General features: G+C 42.7%; 1 protein-coding gene across 1 annotated transcript in view; it reads left to right on the forward strand.

Annotated features, from left to right (window-relative positions):
• kcnq3 (potassium voltage-gated channel, KQT-like subfamily, member 3) overlaps positions 1-24,895 on the forward strand; it is an 82,722-nt gene that overhangs the window by 43,874 nt on the left and 13,953 nt on the right. The gene's annotated exons all lie outside the window — the stretch shown is intronic.

The following is a 24,895-nucleotide window of genomic DNA, read 5'->3' on the forward strand; positions in this document are numbered from 1 at the left end:
TAGCTCATCCGCAACCGAGGAATCGGAAGGACAGTTTGGCTCACCGGAGCTTCACCTGAAGTCATTTACAGCCCAGGGCAAGCAAAGCATTCGGAAATAAGAATCACCTGATGCAGAAACTTTACTCGACACACCCTTAATCCCCCCTGGAAGCATCCTCCAGCGAGTGACGTGATGTCACCTTCTCCCCCGGTCCTGTGACGCAAAGCCGCGACGCTCTTTCTTTTTTTAAAGAACAGAGATTAATGGAGCTCAGGCCTTTAAGTTAAGCCTGTAGGTAAATCACATTGTGAGCACTGTCAAATCAGTTCAGTGGGGATCGGCATCACCAGTACCATCTCCTTGTAGCTTTCCTCCCAATTCATTATGAAAATGGGGACTTTGGAAGCCCATTACCAAACTCATTTCTTGAAAATGACCCTAATTATACACGAAGGTAATTTCAGATAATTAATTCCAAGCCTCTGAGCAGATTTGTAACCCCCAAAAAATAGGTCAATGTAAAAAGAAGTTTCATTTTTTTTTTCCTCTCAGTAGTTTTTTGGAAACGCTTGCCAGAACTTAAAATATCACACGGCACTGCCAAATGCTTGCTGGATCTTTCAGCCTCCAGAGGAATAAATCCTGGTAGACGACACCTCTTCCTCCCACTCTCCAGCTGTGAATAACTCACTTATTCTGATCCTTTCCCAGCTCTGAATTTCCCCCAGATCTACAAAATTCTAATTCAGAGCATGCTTCTTTCTACAGTTTTATGTAAAGGATAGAATTGGATTTGGTATTGTTTCCACATGGAGATGAGAAGATGAAAATTTTAGGCTGTTAACATATTCTTGTGTCCTGTGGACCAGGGCCAACCTGGGAACCAAATGGAGAATTGTCACACAATGTATTTGCGAGTTCCAGGTTCAAATCCTGAGTAGGGCACTGCTGTTTTAAATTGAAAGAAAACTGTGTGAGTGTCAAGCTGCGTAAATGAACACTAAGTCATGTACATCGATAGTGATATGGAGGTGAGCTAGCACAAGTTAACGAGTTAACTTTGGACTGAGGAGACATACAGTAGTAAGAAAGTGGCTATGAATACAAATGGCACCATTTTCCTGGAACCCACAAAGCAGTGCTGTGACACAGATCTGTTCAAATCGACTTTTTGTTGACTTTTCCATCCACTTTTACACTGACTTCTCCCGTCGGCATCACCATTCTAAGCACGCTCGGTGCCGAACCTCACAGTGAAGCATATCGACTGTCAACCTGACGCAACATCAATGTTAATGTTCAGTCGCAAAGAGCGTGGAGTTAGAGTGTCTCGCTCGTCTAGTCCCGACACAATTGATTTGTTAGGAAATCAAACCGAATCCCTCCCAAGTATGGCACGTATGTACCCCCCTGTGTGCCTTTTTCGGATGACATTCAGCAGCTAATATGTACATGCCTGGAAATAGAGGTGCAATGGGACCCATGTTTACTGCTTTCATTTCATTACCTGGCAGGTCACGGCGGCGGGAAAAAATCAATCTGTTACCATGAACCACGGCAGGGTAATGAAAAAAAACATGATTTATTTTTATAGTGTTTTATGGTATGGGATTTTAATGACATGTTTGTGGAAGTTGACATTAGCGTTTACAGTGTAAGTGTGCTCAATTATCAGAGGAAATAAGGTCTGTAGTCTATTGGTTCTTCCACTTTATATCAATAAACGTGACACCATCTGTATTTCTAACCATGACCACACCCCTAACCAAATACCAACCACGACCATATGCACCTACTGGTCATTAATGCAGTTATCTGCCAGCAGGCAGGCTGATGTAAGGCATTATATCACCTTTACATCCTCTTGTACTAGTCAGACACTTGTCGCCATTTGGGAGATTGCTATTGAATGCAATGTGAAGCAAATCCACTCCTCCAAACCAGTGGCATATTTTTACCTGCCACTAGGGGGCACCATGGTTAGTGAAGAGACTATGCTGCTGATTTTGTCATCTGCGAATGCAGAGTCAGTATTGCCTTGGCATGGGCACTGCATCTCTGCCACTGACACCCGCCTATCTCTGAGCTGCGCCAGCAAAGTGAGATGGTTCCCATTGGGTGCGGCTCCTGCAGCGACCCACATTATTTCCACAAAGCTGTCAGCTGTCGTGTCCTATCTGGCGCGGGGGAGCCCTGCAGCTCTGCCGCGCTCCGATGTCACTGGGGTCACGCCGTTCCCTGCCGCTCGGGCGGTTTTGCACTGTCAGCAAACTCAGTCGCGGGCGGGTCTTGCTTTCCCGCCCGGCGGCCAGGGCCCTCACGTGTAACAACACGGTGGCGTAAATCAGCAGCGCGCCGGGGCCCTGGGGGACCTGTGGGGCGTCACCGCTCCGCCCCTGTGTCACATTCTCGCTCACGACGGCCTCAGCTCACCGATTTGGGAGGAAGGGGGGTGCTAGCCCCGCGAGAATGCACTTGTCCCATTTCGAAAGCATCAGTAAAACAGCATTCAAAGTCAAATTCAAATTCAAATTTCTGTTCCACTTGTCCTTGGCAGTAAGAGAAAGAACAGATGAATTGTCTACATTTGGAATATTCAGCATGTGCGTGCATGCGCACATGTGTGAGAATATTTGTGTGTGTGTCAGAGAGTGCCCTATGCATGGTTATATACCACGGTTTTAAATGTTTCTCCTCTTTGCATGTCACAAAGCACTTAACAGACTCAGTAGTGATCCTTATTGTCTAAATAAAACTGAATTGATTAATTGATTGAATGCTGTGTCTTATTAGTCAAGCACACTTTGTTCACAACTGACATATAAGTAAGTAGAGGCCATTAAATTTAGATGAAGAAATGCTTGAAGGGCTGATGGCACCACAGAAGTGCTGTAGTACTGTTCTCATTGTTACCTAATTGCATTTATCTTGAATGTCTTTGAGCAAAGACAGTATTCTTTTAAAGATATCCACAGACACACCCAGAAATGTCAATTTTCCCTTTCCCCCACATCTTTCTCTGACATCAGTTCAGTTAGAGATGAAGGTAATGAGGCGATTGCCCGGGGTCTTCTTGTCTGTGTGGTCTCACATTTGACAGCTTCATCTCTGGCAGATGGTAATATCTACTTCGTCTGACTTCTAAACTCCCAGTGCCCAGAAAAAAATAATTTCTTGTTCCTCCTGAATCTAATTGACAGAAAGTACCTCCTTTCACCTTTCATAGGATTATTGACCGAACTAAATCTCTGTGTTTGGCAGATGCAATTTACCATCCTTTTTTTTTGTTCCACAAACAGTTTTGACTCAAAAAGGACACCGCTCCCCAGGCACCTACTTGAAAGATGCCTTAGTTGGCGGAAAAGGAAAAAGCATATCACTTAGTCATGAAGGGAATTGGAAAAGACATGAGGAGAGCGAAAATTATGATCAAGAGCTTTTGATAAATAACCTTACGTGACCCTTAAAGTGTCCAGACATTCAGTTGCTACTCTTCTTAAAAAGTAATGAAAGTCAATATGGTGAGAGATATTAAGGAATAAAATAGGACTACATATGTAACACCAAGAGGCAGGTACACAGTATTGTACATTCTGAATACATATTTGTGGAGAACAAGAAATCTCTTGTGGTTGCCTACAACAAAGGCTATTTTTAAAGGATGGACATTCTGGTCCTGCTTATCAGAGTGATTACTCTGGGGCGGCTGAACTCCACTCTTGTCATTCAAGAGCCATCAGTGGCACAAGAGGACCAATTTTTCTCTCTTTTTTTCTCCCTCCTCTGTGGCTACTGGAAAATATCTACTAAGGGGAATCATAATTATGTGTTTCTGTTTTTAGAAGATAAATCCTCCTTTATACAAATAATAAGAACCCCACTTACACATATAGCACACATAATCTATATAATACATGTAATCGTATGCATGCTACTGATCATATCTTTATTTGCTTATACAATAAACCAGCATTGTGATTCCTTTCCTCTGTTAATCAAAATGATTTTCTCATTAGTTGAGGTAGTTGGGTAGTCAGACTTCTGAAAAGTCAGCCATTTATTACCGGATATCACAGGACATGTACGCTGAATTTCCTAATCAGGGTACAGGCTCCCTCAAGAGACTGAGATTTTTCTGGATGGCTTCAAAGAGGGTCGACTCGTTAAATGTTCAGGAATAAGCTATGTGGGATGTGACTGCGTCATGTGTTCTACCGCAATGTAAAAATCTAAACCAAGTTGCAGTCTGCGCCTATCTGCAATGGGAAGAAAAAAAAAGAGAAAAGGGAATGAGTGAAGGAGAGCCACAGCCCACGCACTGCTGCTTCAGAGCGCAGAGCCAGGAGATCGACAGGCCCCTCTGAGTCAGCTCTCCGAAACACGCGCCAGGCGACCGGGCCGCCCTCACACTTCCTCGCTTGTCCGTGTATCACACGGCCCTGCGTGCTCCCTCTCTGCCTGGTGTTGTCACGTGGTTTCCATCGCCGCATTCCATTGGACGAGCTCTACGATGTGCTATGACAGAAGAGGCTGATGGGTGCTGAAGTCCAGAGCACGAGTAGGCAGTGTGCTTTATATAGAATATGGACTTCATTTTCCATCAGACTTTCAGTGAAATATTGTGGGGCTCTTCCTATTGGACTCTGGTTATAGCCTTTGCCCATTACTGTCAAAATGTAGCACTGATGTGACAGAATCTTGTGTCTTAATTGGCCCACACTTCTATACGGGTATATCAAATGACTTCTGTGGCTTGCTTGTCTTACAGGACAATGTGGAATGTGAACTGCGAGGTCACAGCGTAGAGCGGTACAAGCCATTAATTTGTCAAGCTTCAATATAAAACGAGCAACTCTACACTTTCAGTTCACTGTCAAGACACATTACTGCCAGAAAATTGTCAGTTTCCCCAAAAGCTGTTATGCCCACCCGTTTGCCGCTAGTAGCACTTGCCCTAGGCAAGAAAACAGTAATCTTACATAAGCATGGTAATAAGTTATCTGAGCTACGATTTTAGACAAATGTCTTGTCATGAACTGGTTGTATGGCATCACTGAACCTCTCCCCCTCCTGGGTGACAAAACACTACCCAAAATGTAGACCTACATTTAATTTCACCACTTGTCCAGTCATTGTCGGTCTTTAGTGTTCCCTCCATCGAAGTGCCTCTCAGCAAAGGAGCATTATGTCAGTTGTATGTGACGTAATCGCTCTACCTGAGGGTCTGCATCGACGCCCGTCTCAAAGGCTTCTGGCTGTGGTGATTTGTTTGCACACTTGTTTGTTTTTCATTAGCGCGCTAATGCAGGAGATGCAAATCAAGGTGTGTTCTCAGCCTGTGCTTGTTCTGCCATGTCTCACTGTTGTTGAGCTGTTTTGTCTCTTGAAATTACAAGCCCGATGTGCATTGATGGGAAAGAGCCCCAAGAGATCACATGCTAAACCCCGGATTCAGTCAATATTTGTCCTCAGCTTTGACTCGCAATTTAGTGCAAGTGTTTTTTCCCTTCTCAAGCAGTTTAGTGAGTGCAGCAGTCATCATAACTGATAGAATAAAAATGTGTTTGTACTCTTATCAGTGAAAGGTGTTGATTGAATCCAGGGCTTACTGTTATTATTGGATATTTTTGACAGCACTGCCTCACTTTCAGTATATCAGCAGGATACAGGAATTATTGATGTAAAAATAATTTTTCTTTCTATAAGCTGTATATCTGGAGCCATAATTTATGCACCTACCACAATGACCTATACCTGCTATGGTAAACAATGAAATATTGATTTGAGTTTTTGAATGTGAATTCTATAGAATATTGTCTGAGATAATGTAATATGCTGGCAGTATTATTTTGGGTATGAATAAAGCTATGAGAAACTGGTTTCAAATTGGATAAATGCTATACATTTTCTGTCCTTGAAATACAACATAGTTTCCATCTATCTATATTTCCGAGCTTTGAAATACACAGCTAAGAATCAATTCCTATGTTGGGACAGCTCACTTGTTTTACTAAAAAACAGCACCGCCAAAATTCAGAAGACTAGAGAAATCACAGCCAGTTTATACTTTCTACAGGCTCTTTATTTGTGTAAGTCCCTGTGATGCTACTAGGTCATATTACAACCCTCTGCAGCTAGTTCTAAATTTCAGCAACTAAGCTAGTTTCTGTGAGTCAGATTACAAATTTCTGCATACCCTTTATAAATAGTGTGGAGAAGCTGGCTAATGCTTCCCTCATAAATGGTTTTCCTTGGAAAAAAAAAAAATAATAATAATGGAGACAAAAACTAAATGCATAATTCATTATAAATAAAGAGGACAGGTTAAAACAACAAAAAACAGGGTAATGTAGAAGGGATGTAATGTTTAAAACAAGAACTAAAACATACAAAACCAACCCCCTAAAACAAAACCCAACCCTTCCTAATTCTGTCCTTGCTTTTCTTTTCCGCTCTTGCAATCATCCTCTCATATACACGTCACCTGATTGGAGGTGTGGCCAATCATTTAAGAATGATTGTCATTTGAGAATGACAAGAATAACAATTTAACCAATTATCCAATGCCTTCCCAGCTACGAACACACATTCTCATGCTTCGAAATTGATTGGGGTTGAAGCATAAGAAAGAACTGTTACTGCAAGGTTTGATTAGTTGAAATCACAGGGCCCTGAACTCAGACATTCATAAATACAATCAGAATGAAATATATCAGTGGTGAAGACTGGGACATCTTCAGAAATTGTCACATATTATAGAAAGTAATTAGTATACTCGCACAGGAATCAGTATATGTAATTAGTATAATTATGTAGCACTACATGTAATTATTCAAGTATACTAGCAAACATTCTTGCCATTATATATTTTTTGTACACAAAATCTCCTGTTTTTACGGTAACACAGTGGTATTGGATGGAATTGTGGAAATGTGTGAAAATGCACTACATTTTTTTTTTTACCAGTGAGTTTATTGGTGGATCTCGAGTGTACATTGCCACCTACCATGAAGATTGTGACCCGAAGATTGTGAACCGCATTACTTTCTACCCAGAATTCATTTGCTACCAATTGCCAATCAGGCATAGTGGGAGAGGACTGGAATTCAAATGTCCCTGGTATGCTTGAGTTTCACATGAGCCCCCGTATTTGCATTCTGAGAGCAAACGAAGGACCATTCGAAGGACCAACCCATACAGTAGAATTGCAGATTCCTCTTAAAGTATACAGGGAAAGGTAGTGTGTTACTGAGTTGTACGTCTTATTTGGTGGCAGAGTGGGATGTTCAGGAGCTGAAAGTATCAATAAGGGAGGCGGAGGAATGTTTAAACAATGAAGAAAATAAAGTAATTATATTGTATATTATTATATATATATATATAAATAAAAAAAAAAACAGGAACACAATGAGGTTTACTCAGTGGAGAAGTGTGGGGAAACAGCTTTTGCTTTGGCAAAAAAGCAAAGTTAGAAGGATCACATTAACATATGAAAGCTTTTCAGCCTAAGAGTCTCTTTTTTTCCTTGTGACATTACAAAAGCCCTCAAGTAAAAAAGAACAAGAATGTTTTTTTTCCCTCCCATCAGTCAAGCAAAGGGGTTATACTTCTGTGTCACAGCTCCCTTTCACAGTTGATGCAGTGATAAGTTTTGAAATGTTTAAATGTTACTCTATTAAGTTCTGACATGAAAAGAATATGGAGGTGGAATTAATGGAAGGAATACAGGAATGGTGTGGGGAGAAGGGGGAGTTGGGATGTCGCTTTAGCTATTTAATGACAGGTACTCCTATGTGAAAATGATGGAAGATCCAAATATTACAGTAGGTATTCTTTATTAATTAGAAATTGAAAATATGTAGCTCAATTTATTAGGCAGGACATTTTACTAAAGATCTGAAGTACCAGTGTCCCATGTAGGATTCAAACCAATATGCAAGTGTCCTAACCACCACTCTACGGTTCAGATCGACTTATGCTGTGGTTTGTGTCTGTTTAAATATTTTATGTGGGGATACTTTCCTTCTGGCCAGTACCACATGCTGTTTTTGTTTCATTTTTCATTCAAACAATTGACTTAACTGAGCTGTGGTCCTCTGTTAAATTAGCCAGCATTACTATTTGTCTAGGGCCTTGAGCAATTGCAGACTTATACAGACTAATAAAGTGAGGATTTCTACATTTTAAAGTGTTGGCTGTGTGCATTTGTTAGAATCAGAGTTTGTGCACAGAGTGATTAGGAAAAGATTAGGAGCCTAATGCCTTAATGCTAACCCTGTTACCATGTTCTAGCAAGGTCGTACTGGTGATGTCCTCTAGCCCAGTATTTGCTTACTGCACTGCAGCTTCATCGCTGGAGTGGCATGTGGTGCACTCCTTCAATCCTTTATTGAATCTACAGTGCAAAGTGGCTGTCAGGAATTCCCAGGGGTGATATAACAGCAAAGAAAAAAAAAAAAAGAAAAACAGCGAGGAGCTTCTGTGTGTAAACACGTCAATACTCACAGGCTGCGTGTGAATGTATGACATGCACAAAGAGGGAGCAAGGAGGCAAGCTGGGTGTTTTATTTCATGTAGCTTGTTAAGAGTTGGCTTTTAGCTTTTACTTTCTTTTCATGCTACTGAATTTATAGAACCAATTCAATGGGAGATTGAGGGTACAAGTCATTTGTAACCTCACTTAGCGCTCTCCTGGTCTTTTCCTAGCCCTTATTTTGTTGCCCTTTATTAGGAGTGGGATTCCAACTTTTAATTTCCTTATACTACAGAATTCATAGAACAAATGTGGTGGAAGTCATTCGTATCTCTTGTTCATTTCTTAACCATTATTATCTTGCCTTTATACCTGAAGTTAGCGCATTTAAATGCAAATTCATCTTCCAAAGGGGTCATTGTGGTCAAACTTGTTTTACAATGGTAAACTTAAAGGCAGTTGTGAAAGCCTGGGAACACTGCATATTATTGCTTATGTTCAAAGAATGATTAATAATGAGAATTGTCAGTAAGCTGCAAACTGATGATGAAATGATTTTTGCTGACTGAAGTGTTCTTGCTTTTCTTACTGAATGGATGACAGGTCAATCTCTCTAATCAAAGCTGTTTGGAAGGATCTTTGCCACATGTTGGAGCACCCTGACATTTCAACTGTTTATTTCTGATCCATTACCAAGTGGAATGCTAATTGCTTGTTGCCTTTGGCTTTTTATTTGTTCAATATTTCATTAAATGCTTATGATTATGATCTTGGAGGAAAACGATTTTAATATCCTTAGATTAAATTAAGTTTTCTCTCTGAATTATGTCTATATTTATTTTTGATATGAATATTGGTCCACTGGCAAGCTTTGAAGTTAATAATAAGCCAATAACAAAGGCTACACAATGTTCAACTGAAAGCCACCACACTGGAGTATTTATATTTTTCATTACAAATGCAATGCTTTGAGTTTGGGAGGAAATGAAGGCCAGGTATTTTCTTTATTAAAGAAAAACATCAGGCATTCATATCCCTAAAGACATCTTAATGCTTTAGTACTGAGATGAGGCCTTCTGGACTGTTTATACATAGATTTGTTGCTCTCTTAAATGAAGTGTTATCACAGATCTATCGCTTTCTTCACTGAAATGGTACCACAGGCTGTCTTAACTGGAGCAGCACAGCTTTAATAGCAAAGGGCTCCCACTGAATCGACAGGTCTTTCCCAGCAAACCGATATCAGCATGTTCTGCTCACCATGGAAACATGGAACTGTTTTCCCTCTCTTGCGGCATGCCTTGTTTAACGGTGTGGCGGGGAGGAAATGGAACATAAATGCACAGTGGCTCTGGACGAAAATCCATCAATAATCCCTCATTGCCTTTTTCCCATCTGCCCAGAGCTCGGCCGCTGTGAAAAAATGTCACGGGGGGAATATAAAGACTGATTCCCAATAACCGGCTGTTCTTCTTAGTAGGAGGGGAACAGGCTCTTCTTAGCGTGGCTGGTTATCGCTGCTCTCCTTTGGGGGGAGAGTGTGTGTGTGTGTGTGTGTGTATGTGTGTGTGTGTGGGTGTTATTGCTGGCCATAAAAATTCACTGTCCATTGAGAGTCTGGCATGGTCAGTGTGGCTGGGAGTCTGCATTAATGCTTCTGGGAGATAGTGGTCGTGTGACACAGTGGAGTGGTGCACAGCGGTGGAGTTCTGCTCACAGGGGCTGAACGTCAGGTGAAACGTTGCAGTTGTACTTTGCTTAACTCTGTCTCCACTGTACTAGTAAACACCTACCTGTATAAACTGGCTACAGAATGCATAAGATGTACAATTCCAATGATCTAAGAAAGGATAAAGACATCTACAAATGTAAATAGCATAATGCAATGATGCAGAGCATTTTTGAGGCAGATACAGAGCTGGCAGCAGGGACAGAGAAAGAGAGAGAGAGAGAAACAACGAGAAAAAACAGAGAGAGAGAACAAATCACAGGCAGGCTTTGATGAGGGCAGACAATAGCTGTGATCCATGGGCCCCGCCGATGTTGTGGAAATGCGGCCGCCGTCGATCATCAAACGCCCGCCGTGGCCATGGTGAAAGCCTTGAGGGGCAGCTGCATGAACACGCGGGAGGAGAGCGGCCTCCTAACAAACAGCCCCCCCCCCCCATCATCTGCCCTCCTCCAGCGCTGACAGGCTGAAAAGAGCGCGTAGGCGAGCGGGTGGGCGGGAGAGCGCCGTGTTTTTTGGGAAGATGCTAACACTCACACTCCTACGCCCACTCCCACCCTGCCCGCCCCGCTGCTCCGACACCAGCACACGGATGGCCGTGATGCACTGCTGCACGGATTCCTCGCTCCCCGGTCTGCCGACTGTCCTCACCTCTTGCACGTCACACCTTGCATCAGTCTGGAGGCCTCGTTTCGTAACTCCGCCTCGTACAGCTGGAAAGAGCGCGCAGTTACGTCTGCACAGAAGTACACAGGAGCGATTAAAACCAAGCGCTCCAGCAAAGAAATCGAAGCTCTTGCGTCTCTGCTGAGTTATACAACACAGACATAACAGTTGCCTTGACACAAAGGGGGATTATCTCTTATGTAAAAGTGTACACATTGAAAGTTGCTTTGAACAAGGCTGTATGCTAACCAATTAAATAATGAAACATAAGGGACAAACAGTCAATTCTGTTTCTTAGACTCTGGGTCACACAGTATTTGTTATTAGTGCAGTTATCATAATCCGTTGTTCTTGGTGTCTTAGTCTGGCGTCTTCTTGTTGTTCTGCTACATGAGGCAGTTTCTACACAGCGTAGGTGAGAAGTGTAGGTGTGTGTAGCTTCTGAGGCACCAGAAATGAGCATCAATCAACACATGCAGAGGAAGATTGACTACACACTGCAACTGAAGCGCAAATGCTGTTGCCCTATGTGTCTGTCTGCTCACGAGCCACAGTTTCACGAGCAGACTAGCCTTAGATAGTGACCTAAACGCAGACGTGTGTCACCCAGCGGATGTTCGTATATTTGGTGCCACAGTGGATCCATGTGCTGTGTGACTGGTCTCACTGAAAATAGCACGCTCCGCTACAAAGCGTTTCCCTCATTGCCTCTGACCACTGACTCAGATAGTTTAACCCTCCCTGTTCAGTTCCTGCAGGGTCCACAGGTCTGTTTGAGACCTATTCTTTGTGAGGCCGCTCACAGAAGTGCTTTAGAAATCCTATGAACAGACAGTCTTTGTGTTCGCTGTGGTTTGCCGTGTGGCTAAGGAGTCCCAGACGAAAGAGGTGCAGGGATATTACTGTTGGCTTTGTGAGGCTGTGACACTGTCTGACATCCTGTCTAATCTGTTTCAAATGTAACTGTTGTTTGTCCTTCAAAATTAAACATTCCTGCATTGTATGACTAACCCTTTAAAACAATGTGTCTGCTAGGGTCAGATGGTGTACTATTAAATTTCACAGCATTTCGGTAGTGTCATTCTAAGTCATATGTTGTACAAATATGAGTATAGTGCCGTGTTTTCACAGGATGGTTTTTACTTCTGACAAGCAACCACGAGCACATCAGAGCAGCAAATGCTTGTGAACAAGTAGCCTTTTGGCACCAGTTTATTTTCTCTTTGAATTTCCATTCAGTGGTGATCATACTTCCAAGCTCTGGAGGTGGTGAATAGTGGCCAGTCCTCAGTCTGTATTGCAGAGAATGCTTCACAGAGACATGCAGCATATTGCCTCTGACCTTTAATAGATGTCTCTATTGTGGAAGACAGCAGTCATTTCTTCTTTGCCATGGTACTGTTTGGATAAAGTGATGGGAGCACGCTAAAGTCAATTTTTCCTGTGATGAGACAGTATGGGGGCGACCCTGTTCCCTCTCACTCTGTAAGTTTGGCTTTTTTGACGATAAAATCTGAACCTATCTCTGAAGGGCCATTTACTTTGAGTGAGATAGCAGCGATGCAAACCATTTTCTCCCATTGTCCAACAGATCCATACACCCTCCTGCTCCCTGAATGGGACTTTTCCATATGTTTGTACACACAGGATGTCCCCCCCTTTTAAGGAACTGTGAGTGACAATCTCTTCTGAAATTGGATTGCAGGCCTCATTAGTTCTGCTAACGCAACATGAAATTGACTATGACAGCAGGAACATCCAGGACACAGTGTTTACGTGACAATTTCTTTTTTTGTGTTTTGAAAGTAATCCTTCAGAAACCACTATCATGAAGAGCCACTTTGAGAGTGCATTTCAGGTTTCCATGAATTGCGTCTGTTGCGTGACCCCTATGGGCGATGCACACCAACTTGGTTGCCGAGCAACTGTAAGCATCCAGCTATTCTAAAGACAATTTAATATCTCTGTTGAATGTTGGAAATTCCCAGTTGGACTGTAGCCTGTTCCCTTTCAGGATAAGCTTGAATCGTGACATACTGTATGTTGAGATGGCGTTAATCATCTCCTCTTGTAAATCAAAACCTCAGACACTTCATTTGTTAGGCATCTGATGTGCAAAATCCAGTGGCAATGTTGTTGGAAATCTGGACCCTACTTTGAGGCGCATGTTGACCAAGAACATCATTGTCTCTCTCTGATCCTACATTATTGCTGTGGTTTTTTCATATCTCAGCATCAGAGCTCACACGTCTGGCTCAGGAACATCAGTGCCTTTTGTGTCCAGGTGGGCAGGAAGATGCCTGTTTCTATCTCCGCTAGCAAAAGCTTGGATTACGGCTACCACCTAGCCTGCCACCCATAGCATTTATGTGTCTCCCTACCGCTTCTTTGTGTTCTACAGAGGATGAGGTAAAGTATGACTTACTGAATCATGTTGGCGTGGAGGATCTTTATCGCAGAGAAGACAGGTACTGGTTTCTCCATCTAGCACATTCCTTACCACCACAGACCATGATTGTGAGCAGCTGAATCTTAACTTAATTTGAAACTGAAAAGCATGTATTGGGGTTTTAAACTGGAAGAAGCACTCTATTTTAAGCAAGTACTGTAAGCCGCACATACAGAATAATTACTTTGCAGTTTCACATGTAGTCACCCTGGAGATCTGTGACCAAAATTAGAAAATATTGGGAAGAAGGCTAATGTTTGGGATGCATGGTCTGTGATCCACTTGGGGTTCATATCTTTAAAAAAAAAACAAAAAAAAAAAAAAACAGCTGCTGTGCCCTTGAGAAGGTTACATCACCTGATTTGCTCCAATAAAATGGCAGCTGTGAGGAGATTACACCAAATGATTCTGATTGCTTGTTTGCATACAACGTTCAGATTAAAGCCAGCCACTATCTGATGTATTAATTTTGTGCAGAGGAAGGTGTGAGAATTTTAATGGGGTTGATATTGGTTAAATGCTGTCCATTTATAGATATACTGTATGACATAGTCTCCAGTATTGGACTGTAGGTTCAAACACAAGGATACGGTTCTCAGAATCACACGATTCCTACAGGTGCTTAGTGTGCTCAAGACAAATTGCCTATTTAGAGGAATCACACCCAAAATCCTGCTTGCTTGCTCTCTTCCATATGAGACCAGGCATGATATTAGTTCACATTATGACCCTGCACAGCTAATGCTAAATATCAGGAGCTGTAGGATATCTCAGTACTGTGTAATTAAAGATGTCCTTGTGCCTATTTGCTTATTTTTGACCTCAAAAGCATGGCTTGTCTCAGTGAGGTGCTTTCTCATCAGGGATGCTGAGCAACTAACTAACTAACTATCTATAGGATCTATTGCCATCGGTCACAAGCAGGCATTTTGTTGTGTGTGTGTGTGTGTGTGTGTGTTGGGGGGTGGGTGGGGGGCGCCGGCAAGAATCAAAGAGGAATTGAGGGAGCAAGACAGAAGTAGAGGTGGCTTCAAATGAATATTTAACCCCCATATTTAAATCTTTTTCATTTATTTCTGGCCTTGAACACAGACTAGCATTACATTATGCATTTCCTTATGATGATAGTCTTCAGTATTTTTAATCAAACGGGATGGTGTTGCCACCGTATTGTACTGCCATGCATTAAACGGTGACACATAATACATAATTAATGAGGATGTGATAGAATACAGTGTGGAAACAGGGAACTACCAGCCAGAAGAGGTTTCAGCAGGCAGATTACAGCAGTACAATTCAGCAAACTCCCAGGATTCTCCTCGGGGTTGATTTCATCGACATCACAATGGGTTTTCAGTCAAGCTATCTAGTACAGCTCCTTTTTAAGCAATGAGCTTGGGAGATTTATATTCTTCTCTGACACCTGCCCATGAAAATATGTAGTACACAATGTTTTGGAACAGGAGGACAATTGAGTGGCTCTGAACAACCAGTGCAGTGCTTTCACTACCAGTATGACTTTGCTCATCCTGTCTGACTGTTCGGCAACTGAAACACAGTCCTAATGCAAAGAATTGTGGGCAGTTTGCTTTGGTGCATGCAGCCTCTGTGCCGGCTTCCTTGAAGGATACACTTGTCATGTACTTATCCCAAAACCTCCAAGGCATCAGCAAAGTATTAATTCAAAACAAAACCAAAGCAAGCCTTCCCAGATTAATGTGGTGTCACATTGCAGCAAAGGGACCTTTTTGCTTGCAATGGCTTGGTGGTGTTGATTTAATCCAGATGTCACTTCATTGTCATATTTAGTGCTGGCTTATTCTGGTAATGTGTGCAATTTCACTGTTTGAAAACAAGCAGCACTTTCCTGATTACTTAATGGTATTGGATTAGATTCTGGGTTGTCCTGTTATGAATCCAGGCCTCAATATTTATTTTTCTGCCAGCTGCATGTTCACACTTTAGCCTGCCTGCCCAGCCTCATCCTCTCCTTTATAACACCATCTCAAGTGCATGAATTACTTGTACAGGCTTCTCTGTGCATTAATCAGCAAGAAGTTACTTGATTGCAGTTGACGACTGTTACTAGGCAACAATAGAGAAGGTGGGATTGAAAAATGACCTATATATGTTTCCTTTTTTTTGAGGAGGCTGCAGGAATAGTCGGCATGTTCGTGCTGAAACCAACCACAAGCTAATCGGATTTTGTTTCGTGCATACAACGAACAACGATGAAAATGTTTTCTGTGCCTGCGAGCCTCCTCCCCCCCCCTTCACCGAAATATGAATTTGGCAATACATATTACTGTGGCAAACTGGAAATGAAATATGAGATGAGACAGGAGCCTCAATTCAATTTGGCCTTCAGCTCCACAGGTGCCCGTCACGTAACGCTGCACAAATGCTGTTCCCTTGGTAATAGGCTCGTATTGAAAATAACATGCGCTATAATTTGCCTGGGGCTATCTCTGGGTATAGACTGCTTGTGTACCTTTTAAGAATATATCAAAGAAGTCACTCTAAACGTACAGTGGGTGCTTTGGATAGGGAGTCTCACAAAATTGCTTTTCAGTATGTAGCAAGGACACAAGTTCATTAGAAGTCTGTCCTCCTGTTTCTCATGCTTTTGTAAACTAAACTCAGTAAGGATCGGAGATGCAATAGTTTGCGCACTCTTTGTTCATAACCTAGCTCAAACATGCTTGGATTTTATTGCATTATCCAAGCAAACATGCTTGGATTTTATTGCATTATGAAGATACTAATGTCTAGGAGCCACAATGCTCATTTCCAGGAACCATGCAGAGAAAATGGTTTAAAATTGTATCCACAGAGTAACGTTAAAGATGTGAGGCAGAAAACAAAATGGCTTCTCAGGGAGAAATCTGCCAAGTTAGTGGGGCTGCCCGATGGCTTGGTTTTTAAGCCGAAATAAAATACCAGAAAAAGAGACAAGGAGAGAGGAAAAAGAGTAGAGATAAATAAGCATTCATAAAAAATTAAGGGCTAAGGACAACTGACATTTCACTCAAGTGATTCTGGTTGTCTCCAGCAATTATGAATGTCATGTGATCTGAACAGGTTATATGACTACCTCTTCCAGTTTACAAATTTGCACACTTAAAGCAATCTCTTCTCTCAAGAGATTTAGGTGTTGCCACTACAACTGATTTGATTGCCTTGTGAAGCATGCCTCCCTCTCTGGATTTTTTATTAAAGGCTACAGTTTCCTCAGATTTGACTATGGAGCATGCTTACTCTGTCTCTGAAGCCCTCCTCTCAAGACCAAAAGAGTGGCAGGTTGTTTCTGTGTAATAGCTACGTGTTTAATGGGTCTTCGCATTGTTCTGATTGTTTCCGCATGATTTGCTATTGGCCAGTTGGGGTCGATCTTTAACTTAGGAGGCATCTATTAGTGTATTCAAACAGAATATAACTCGGGTCAGAGGTTCATTACAATTAATTGCTGATTTGATCCTGGTGTCTTGGCTTGTTTAGCACCTGTGGCTCCAAACCACATGGACTTGTACAGCTTCAGGCATACTTTAGTGGTGTCACAGACAACAAAACCCACAGGTGCCACAATGAGTAAAAAACAAAACAAAGCAAAAACATTATTAGTACTTAATTAGAGCCAATGATTGGCTATCGGCTTGAATTGTGTGCTGTTCCAGGGGTTGATCACACACAGTTTGTGAGGCGTCTGTAAGACTCTCAAGACTGCGGATGAGTAAACCCAGGAATGAACACTGCTACTTTGGAGCATGATCTTAGGAACAGGATTTTAATGACATTAAAATACTGTGGAATAGAACAGGTTTTCAGTATTGTGAGTGAATTTAGTGCATACTACGTATATTGCATGTACCGAGGCTAACCCATAAAAAAAAGGACATCCAAATGTGCTTTACCCAGTACTCTCTAGTCTTGTTCCAGGGACCCCTTTGTTTGGTTTTCATTTCACCCGAGCTCAATTTATCAGGTTTTATTGAGTTTAATTCAATCTGGGTTTAATCTGATCTGGATCTTACTTGATGTGGTAATTATTGACATTTATTTAGTATTTTCAGGATGTAAGAAGTAGCTGGAGATGTTTTTTGCTTTAATTGGAATTAATTAATTGATTAATTAATTAATTGTTAAATGGTCATGAAGAATTAAACTATTTGCCATCATGGAGTGAACAGTCTTTCTAAATGTCTTTGGGAAGTGGAGAGACGTCTGTTGAAGGACCTTTTTATTGAACCTGGATCCATTCGATTCCCGTGTGTGTGTGTGTGTGTCCAAAAGTGTCCTTTTGATGGAGATTTTTTTGCTCTGTGACTATTTGATATGGTGACCCTTTGATTCAGTCCATTGATGATGTGCCGTGAGCACACTAGGTGCGGCGCGTATTGAACAGATTGTTTGAAGCCTGAAGGATTTCACCTCCTCTGTCCTGACCCTCTTAATCAGCCAATCCCTTTGTCAGCAGATGCAGTCTATAGATCGAATTTCACTCCATAAGTGGGCAAATTTCTTTTGATTGAAAGGTATAGGACTTCCATTTTTTTCTTATCCTGCACACTTATACAAGGGAACCCCTGATTCCCCACAAGTTGGCCAAAGCAGAGACAACCATGAGGAGGATTGGGAAGAGAAAAGACACTCACCCAAAGTTGCCACTGCCACAGACGTGACGTTATCTTTCTCTGGCGTTCGTCTTCAGAAGACGGGCTGCGCAAATGACCTCAGCTCAGCGATCCTTGGCTGTAACGCTCTGTGAAATATTTATTATGTTTTGGTGTTCTGCTGGGAAGGTTATTAGACGCGCTGCCTTTGCATAATGGCAGCACAACAAGCGCATGAATTATTTACCCCACTAACAGTTATTGAAAGTGCTGAGCGTTTAAAAATTAAGTGGAATTCAGCGCCACGAGGCATCTCTGTGTTGCAGAGATCACCGTCAGAATGCCATAGATCGACACATATCCTGGGAGACGTTAAACAGGCGTGTGGTAACATATGTACACACTGCATAGCTGAAAGCGTGCTGCATTCTATATGAATGTGATTTCATCCAGAGACAGCCTGTGAGCAAGTATTAGAGGAAGCAGAGAAGAAGGTGATAATTGTCCTGAACCAGATTTTGGGCGTTTTTCATAATTAACAAGTTTGCCAGTTTACTGAAGTTCAGTAAACAAAGCTGTCTGCCCATCAGCAGTTTATTCCTTCTTACTTAATTGGGCCTAATGTTGTACTGTAGTGTTACAGCATGCGCTAACATCATTAGAAAATATTCTAAATGAAAACAATGAGATAGGGATACACAGAGTAATTTAGTTTATTGTCGAAAATTTGGGGTTTGGTTCAAATGAAAGGATTTCATGTGAAGAGTATAAAATAACGCCATGGCAAATGCAATCAAGTGGAAAGGACTCAGCATCTGATAGGTGAACAGATCTGCAGGCCCGGAGGTTGTGCAAAACAGTCAAAAGCACATTCAGCATAATCTTCCTCTCTGGGTAAGCATAAGCAGCCCCACCACACTTACTGGTGTAAGCTACTTTTCAGGCATAATTGTATGCAAATATACTGCATATTTAGTTGTCATAGGTGATGGCAAGACTGCATATACAGCCCAGCTCAAGCTTAAAAGTACTTAACTTGAATGTTATTATTTGGAATACATTGGTTTTAAAGAAAGCATGTCCTTAAAGAGATAAATCAACAATATTAGAAAGATAGCCATGACACTACATTACATTATGAATAATATAGTATTAAAGAAATCGAATAATTTCAACACTTGATGAGAGCAATAATAGGAATGCAAAGGTGGTTAATTTTGAGCGTTTTTCCTTCATTAATTCCAGCAATAGTAATATTATTGTAAATTTAAAGAAAAATAAGCGTTTACATATGGCATTCTAATTACAAGGGCAGCTCGCAAAGGAGGAGGATACCATTACAGGCCCATAGCTATCAAGTGTATTGTATCTATCAAGTTTGCTTACTATAAGATGGTCTTTATTTTGCTGAGGTTCAGTGAAATTCCCCAGAAATAATAATCCTTCACAGTGAATGCTCACTTAAAACTTCATGTGAATACAGACGGCTTCCCCTGTTTATGGTTTAGCTGTTGTGCGGTTTAATATCACGGTCTACCGTCAGACGGGACTGCTTTGAATTCTCGTACCATGAACATTCGGAGGGCTTTTTTTAATTTATTTTTTGAAGGCTTGGGTTTATTTTCTGGCCCAGAGCAGCTGTATCTTTTTCATCTCACATCTGCTCGTGTTATTCTGCTGGGCAAAATATCCAGTGGGCCCTTTGACTCGGTCATCTGTGATCAAAGCGTTTATTCTTGTCTGTCGTGTTTCTTTGCCTATCAGTCGGTTATTAAAGCCCTGAAATTTAAGCGCAAGGCTTTTCGTGTTGGTGGCTCAGTGACCCAAAATAACCCCCCCCCCCCCCCCCCATGCTGTTTTTCATTATTGGGTGGATCACAGCTGCCTCTGAGGAGGGTAGGCAAACAAAGCCGTTATGTAAAATTTCACCCAGAAAGACTGGAGCGTGCCGCTGGGTCGTTTTTCTTGAGGCTCTATTAATTATGGGACATAAACACGTGCCGCATGGTGACATACTCGTATGCTTCACTGTCACCTCTGAGTTTAATCAGTGTGGAGAAACAGGCTGCAATAAGGACACTGTTGCTTTAAAAGACAGGTCCTGCCACCAAAAATGTGTTTTCAGTGGTAGTTCTTTGGTTAGTGTAGCTTTGCACCATGACTTCTTGGTTTCTCGCTCCACACTGACCCCAGTGCAGTGATTTGGTGAGGGTCTAGACAACGACAAATGAGCATTTTGGTTTCATTCAGCATGGAAATATTGCATCTACCGCCCCGCCGGGTCCTTCCACTTAGTCTGTGCAGGGAGAATGAAATTAGCTGTTCGAAAAAGTAAGATTGATTTTTAATATTAGCTGCTTGGTTGCCTCCTGTCATTTTTTTTACATTTTGCAGGTCTTTCTAAATAACAGTTGTTTTTTATGGGTTTTCCTGTGCAAGGTCCAAGTCCTCCTCTGTTTTCCTAGAAGGAGGGAACGCCCAGCTACAGAGCTGTTGTGTGTTCAGCTGTTAAGGACCTCCCTTGGAAGTTAAAATGGTTTCCCTGCCACCTGCAAGATACACATCACTGTTTCCCAGTGTGTCCCTTGCATTTCTGATGGGATCAGGACTGCCAACTGAGTGCCCTGGATTTCAAATTGAGAATGCCGGCAAAGTGTAATCAGGTGTTTCCCATTCACCTGCAACTATTTTATTACACTGACTGGTAGCCGGGACATGATGATTTGATGTAATAGGAGCTTGAGGTAGTGGGGGAGTAGGAAGCTTGGATGCCCCACCCTTGTATTGTAGCAACCTGCCTCTCTAGCCTACAGTTTAAACAACACCCTTGCTGAAATGATTCCTGCTCTGTTAGTCTGTCTCCTATCTCGTAACAGCCAGTAAAGCAGGGTGTTCTGATGCACAGACGGCTGAGTCCCTCCGACGTTGGAGATTCTGTGGGGAGCGATGCAGCCGTCTTCCCAAAGATTAATCTTGACTGTCTGACTCTGCCTGGCTCCCTCGGTATATGAATAATTCTGAGGGGCGCGAGGCGGCCGCATGAATACAGTCATCAGGCAGCTCGCATCAATCTGAGAGGCCGCCAGCTTTCGCGGATGTTTAATTGATAAGCTCCCCCTAACTGTTGACATTACACCCCGCGTTAAAACTTCACTTTCTGGGGCAAATGGGGGTACGCAAGAGGGATGCAGTGATACCTCAGGCCCCGGCTGCTGCCTCTGTGCAGGTGTTGCCCGGGAGATAGGACTGACGAATGGGGCGAGTGGGAGTCACGGTCAATTCGGCCCTTTACCGGCAACGCGGCCGACGTGGCGGAAAATTGCCGGGCAGACGCTCTGTTGAGTGCCGTTTCCTGAATAGGTTCTTAAACGTCAGTAGGACCTCTGCTGCTCTCTCATAGCCTGCTTGCACTGTCTTTAATAGGTCAGGCGTGAACCCAGGTGGAAAAAAACCCAGCCCCTGCAAACGGAGGCGCAGGTCTGAACCAGACGTGGAGCATCGCACACTGACAAACCATCTCTCGCCCGACACCATCCATCAAGCATGGCAGCCGTTAGCCGGCGGGGGGTTGATGAAACGGCGCGGAAATGGCGGGGCGAGCCATCTGCCCACAACTGATAATGCTCTGGAGACGTCCAGCCAGCGGGGGGAGGGGATGGGAGCTGGATTCGCACCGTTCCTCGGGTCCCTTCTCAATAATCGTGAGGGTGTCCAGAAATGTGACGGGAGAATGAGGCCCAGGCCCTGCATTGCCGCACCGCTGCGCTACCCTTCAGCTTGGTACTTCATCCAAAATCCTCCCACTGAGAACCAGCCTGAGCATGCTGCGTAATGGTCTCCTTTATTGCACACATTTACAACAGTGACTGCTGGCCTTGGCCTCCCAATTCACTACATTACAGCCCATATTGTGCGGAAAGAAGTACCTTTTTTGTGATCGGGCTGTCTGGGTGAAGGAGGAGCAGTGCATTGCGGACACGGTCTGTTTGAAAGATGACACACATTCACTCCAGGTGATTATTGTGTGTTAGGATTGATTTGGATTCAGCCAGCCCCGGGCTGCGTCTAAAGCCTTAAGCCTACCCTAATGGAAAAAGTTGGTAACCGTGGGAAGACAAGGGTGTCTCTGTAAGCAGTGGATTATGTAATACAAGATCGACACAAAATCTAAATTATGTAAGTTAAAAATCATGGCCCATCGTCACAGAAATCTCTCAGATGAGGCACTAAATGTTGCAGTAAAAAAAGGTTTCTGACAACACAGAGCCACTAAATTTTAATGTTAATAAAAATGTATTGTATGATAATGTATTGTATACACAACACATTTATTGTTTTCTAGCAGAAACTGTGGTATTTTGAAATGTGTTGAATATGTTGAAAACATAACCATTATGTGGTTACTACTCAGATACTTAAAGGCCACTTTTTTCTGAAAACATGTCAGTAGGATGTCTCACACCTGCATTACATATGCATGAAATTTGCTTTTGATTACCTGGAAAACGGTGACATTTATTTGAGAACGAACCCCAGGGGGCCAGTGTCTGTACCTACCAAGCATGTACCAGTTAAATAGCCCTTCCAAGGCCTAGATTTACATATGCTTATACCAATACTTCACACAGCTGTCATGGTCTCACAGACCCAACCTGCCCTAGGTGCGTGTTGCTGTATATTCACCTAACTGGGACTGTCCAGAAGGCTTGCTTGATACAGGTTTGCTGAAGCACTGGTGCTGACCACAGCACAGCTGGGTGTTGAAACAGAGAGCATAGACGTGGTTCATCCAGCTGTTGTGAAATTTGCAATGACATGAAATACACTGACTCGAGCCTGTTCGAGGCAGACGAGTCATCGGGGGAGACCCACAGCCTCTCTCAGCAAGGGTGTCCCTGATTCCAACGTCTCTGCTCTGTTAGCTTGGTGCGCTTTAGTCCTGAGTTCCTGCACGCTTTATGTTTCCTTGGCAAAGTGCCCCTGGGGGGACTTTGACAGGCTGTCAACTTCCTGTGTGTGAAGCGCAGGGGTTCCAGTGGATGTATCCTTTTCCTCTGTGGCAGCAACTCCAACGAGATGTCAAATCAAGCAGCGTTAGGATGAAGCGTGGCAGCCAGATGTGCCTGTTCCCTGGCGCCATCTTGTGGGACAAAATTGTAAACGCTGCCTTCAGAAGTGGGAGTGTTTACTGTATGTGATTATATGAATCATGTATGTATGACTATATGACTATATGTGACTATATGAATCATACCTATATATTATATGAATATATAGGTATGATTCAGAGTAGGTCTGAATAGGTTAATGCATTCAACCTCAGTCTCGTTTAGATCACAGAAAATTCCTTGATTTTCATTGATAGTAATTTGTGGTTTAGTGAGGAAACCAGAAACAAATGTCAATATTTTTATCTAGTTGTGATCCTGGCAGCTTAGTCAATGTGCATTCAGGATTGCAAAAGTATGGGATAATCATTGCCAGAGATGCGGTTCTTGACTGTCCAAGAGAGCAGGGCACTCCACTGGAAATAGCCAAGGAGCAAACATGAAAGAGCCAATGGCTTCAGGTGACTAGAAGAGGAATCACAAAGAAATGGTAGTGTTAAAATATTATGAGCACAGCATTCTGGGATATCTCCTGCTGTAGCATGTACCATAGCTGATACCTGTCACACCTACACTGCCTTTGTATCAATGGGCAAGGTGCCTGAACTGCTCCCCAGTAAATTTAAGCCCTGTCATTTGACATTGACAAGGATTTCAGTTAAGCAAATCAGTCATGAAAGCCAGAATTTAGTTTGATTGTCTGAAAGAAATTGAATTTGTTCATAAAGTTTGAGCTTCATATTGTGTGCAGATCATGCCAATCTCAAGTAAAGGTCTTAAGCTGGCTCAAGGTCCCAGTTTTAGATGACTCATATTTCATAAACATAATCTTTCAGCTCGATTGCACTTTTTGCATGATGGCAGTTGACGGCAGCAAAATTTCAGTTCATCCCCCCCCCCCCCCCCCCCCCCCTTCCCCCTTGCTCATTAAAGAGCAGGTATTCTTAGAATTGAGAACATTGAGGTATCTAAGTGAAGCACTGAGCAGTAGAACCTTTTTCTCCCACAATGCCTTGGTTTTGAGACGGCAATGCGTCTGGCACGCACCTACCCTCTCTCCTCTCTGCCTGCCGGACAGTGAAGCATCCGCAGTGTCGGCTGACAGCTGAGCTGGCCCTGGTGCCGGCCAGTGCCGTGTCCTGCGGTCGAGATCGCTGAGTGCGGGCAGCTGGCTGCGCCCAAGTCCTGCCAAAGCTGTCACATCCGAAACTGTCCCCTGTCAAGAGGCTTTTGCAAGCGCGCTGTACCTCTCTCTCTTCTTCTCACGCAGAACTGTAACCCTCTGCACTGTAAGATTTAGACGGTTTCTTACAGGATGTTCAGCTCTGTAGTACAATATGGAGTTATGTGTTGTACTGTGGGCCATGTTTGTAATAGCCCTTTACACAATGTGTTTTGGATTCTGTGATATAGTGACTGATGTGTAGTAGTATGCTTGGCTTCCCTTGTCTAGTCAGGTTGCAGAAGTTAACTTGTGGTAGGGCTTGAATAGTGTTCTGCTCATACTCACTGGTCTGGGAGTGTTGTTAGCCTGGTCTGACACTTTTTCCTCATTCAACTTGAATGGATACATTTGTGTTCTATTGTGCTGAAGGTCACTCTGGATAAGAGCATCTCCTAAATAAATGTAATGTAATGTACACTTCATTCCAAAAGTAGTGTACTTATCTATGTAAATATGTGTGTACACTTACAGCTCCTCAGTGCTGTATTTAGTGATCAACTGCATAATACAATCTTCAAAAGTGACTCTCTTGATTTTGTTGTGAATCAGTTTTAGGTTTGCAACACTTCTACTTGGAGATAAAGTAGCTGCATATTTATACCTGCAGGTGAATACAGATTCTGCTTTAGAGCAGAATAGTTTGTATCTGCCTG

The sequence above is a fragment of the Megalops cyprinoides genome, chromosome 24, assembly GCF_013368585.1.
Source record: "Megalops cyprinoides isolate fMegCyp1 chromosome 24, fMegCyp1.pri, whole genome shotgun sequence".
NCBI classification, from domain to species: domain Eukaryota; kingdom Metazoa; phylum Chordata; class Actinopteri; order Elopiformes; family Megalopidae; genus Megalops; species Megalops cyprinoides.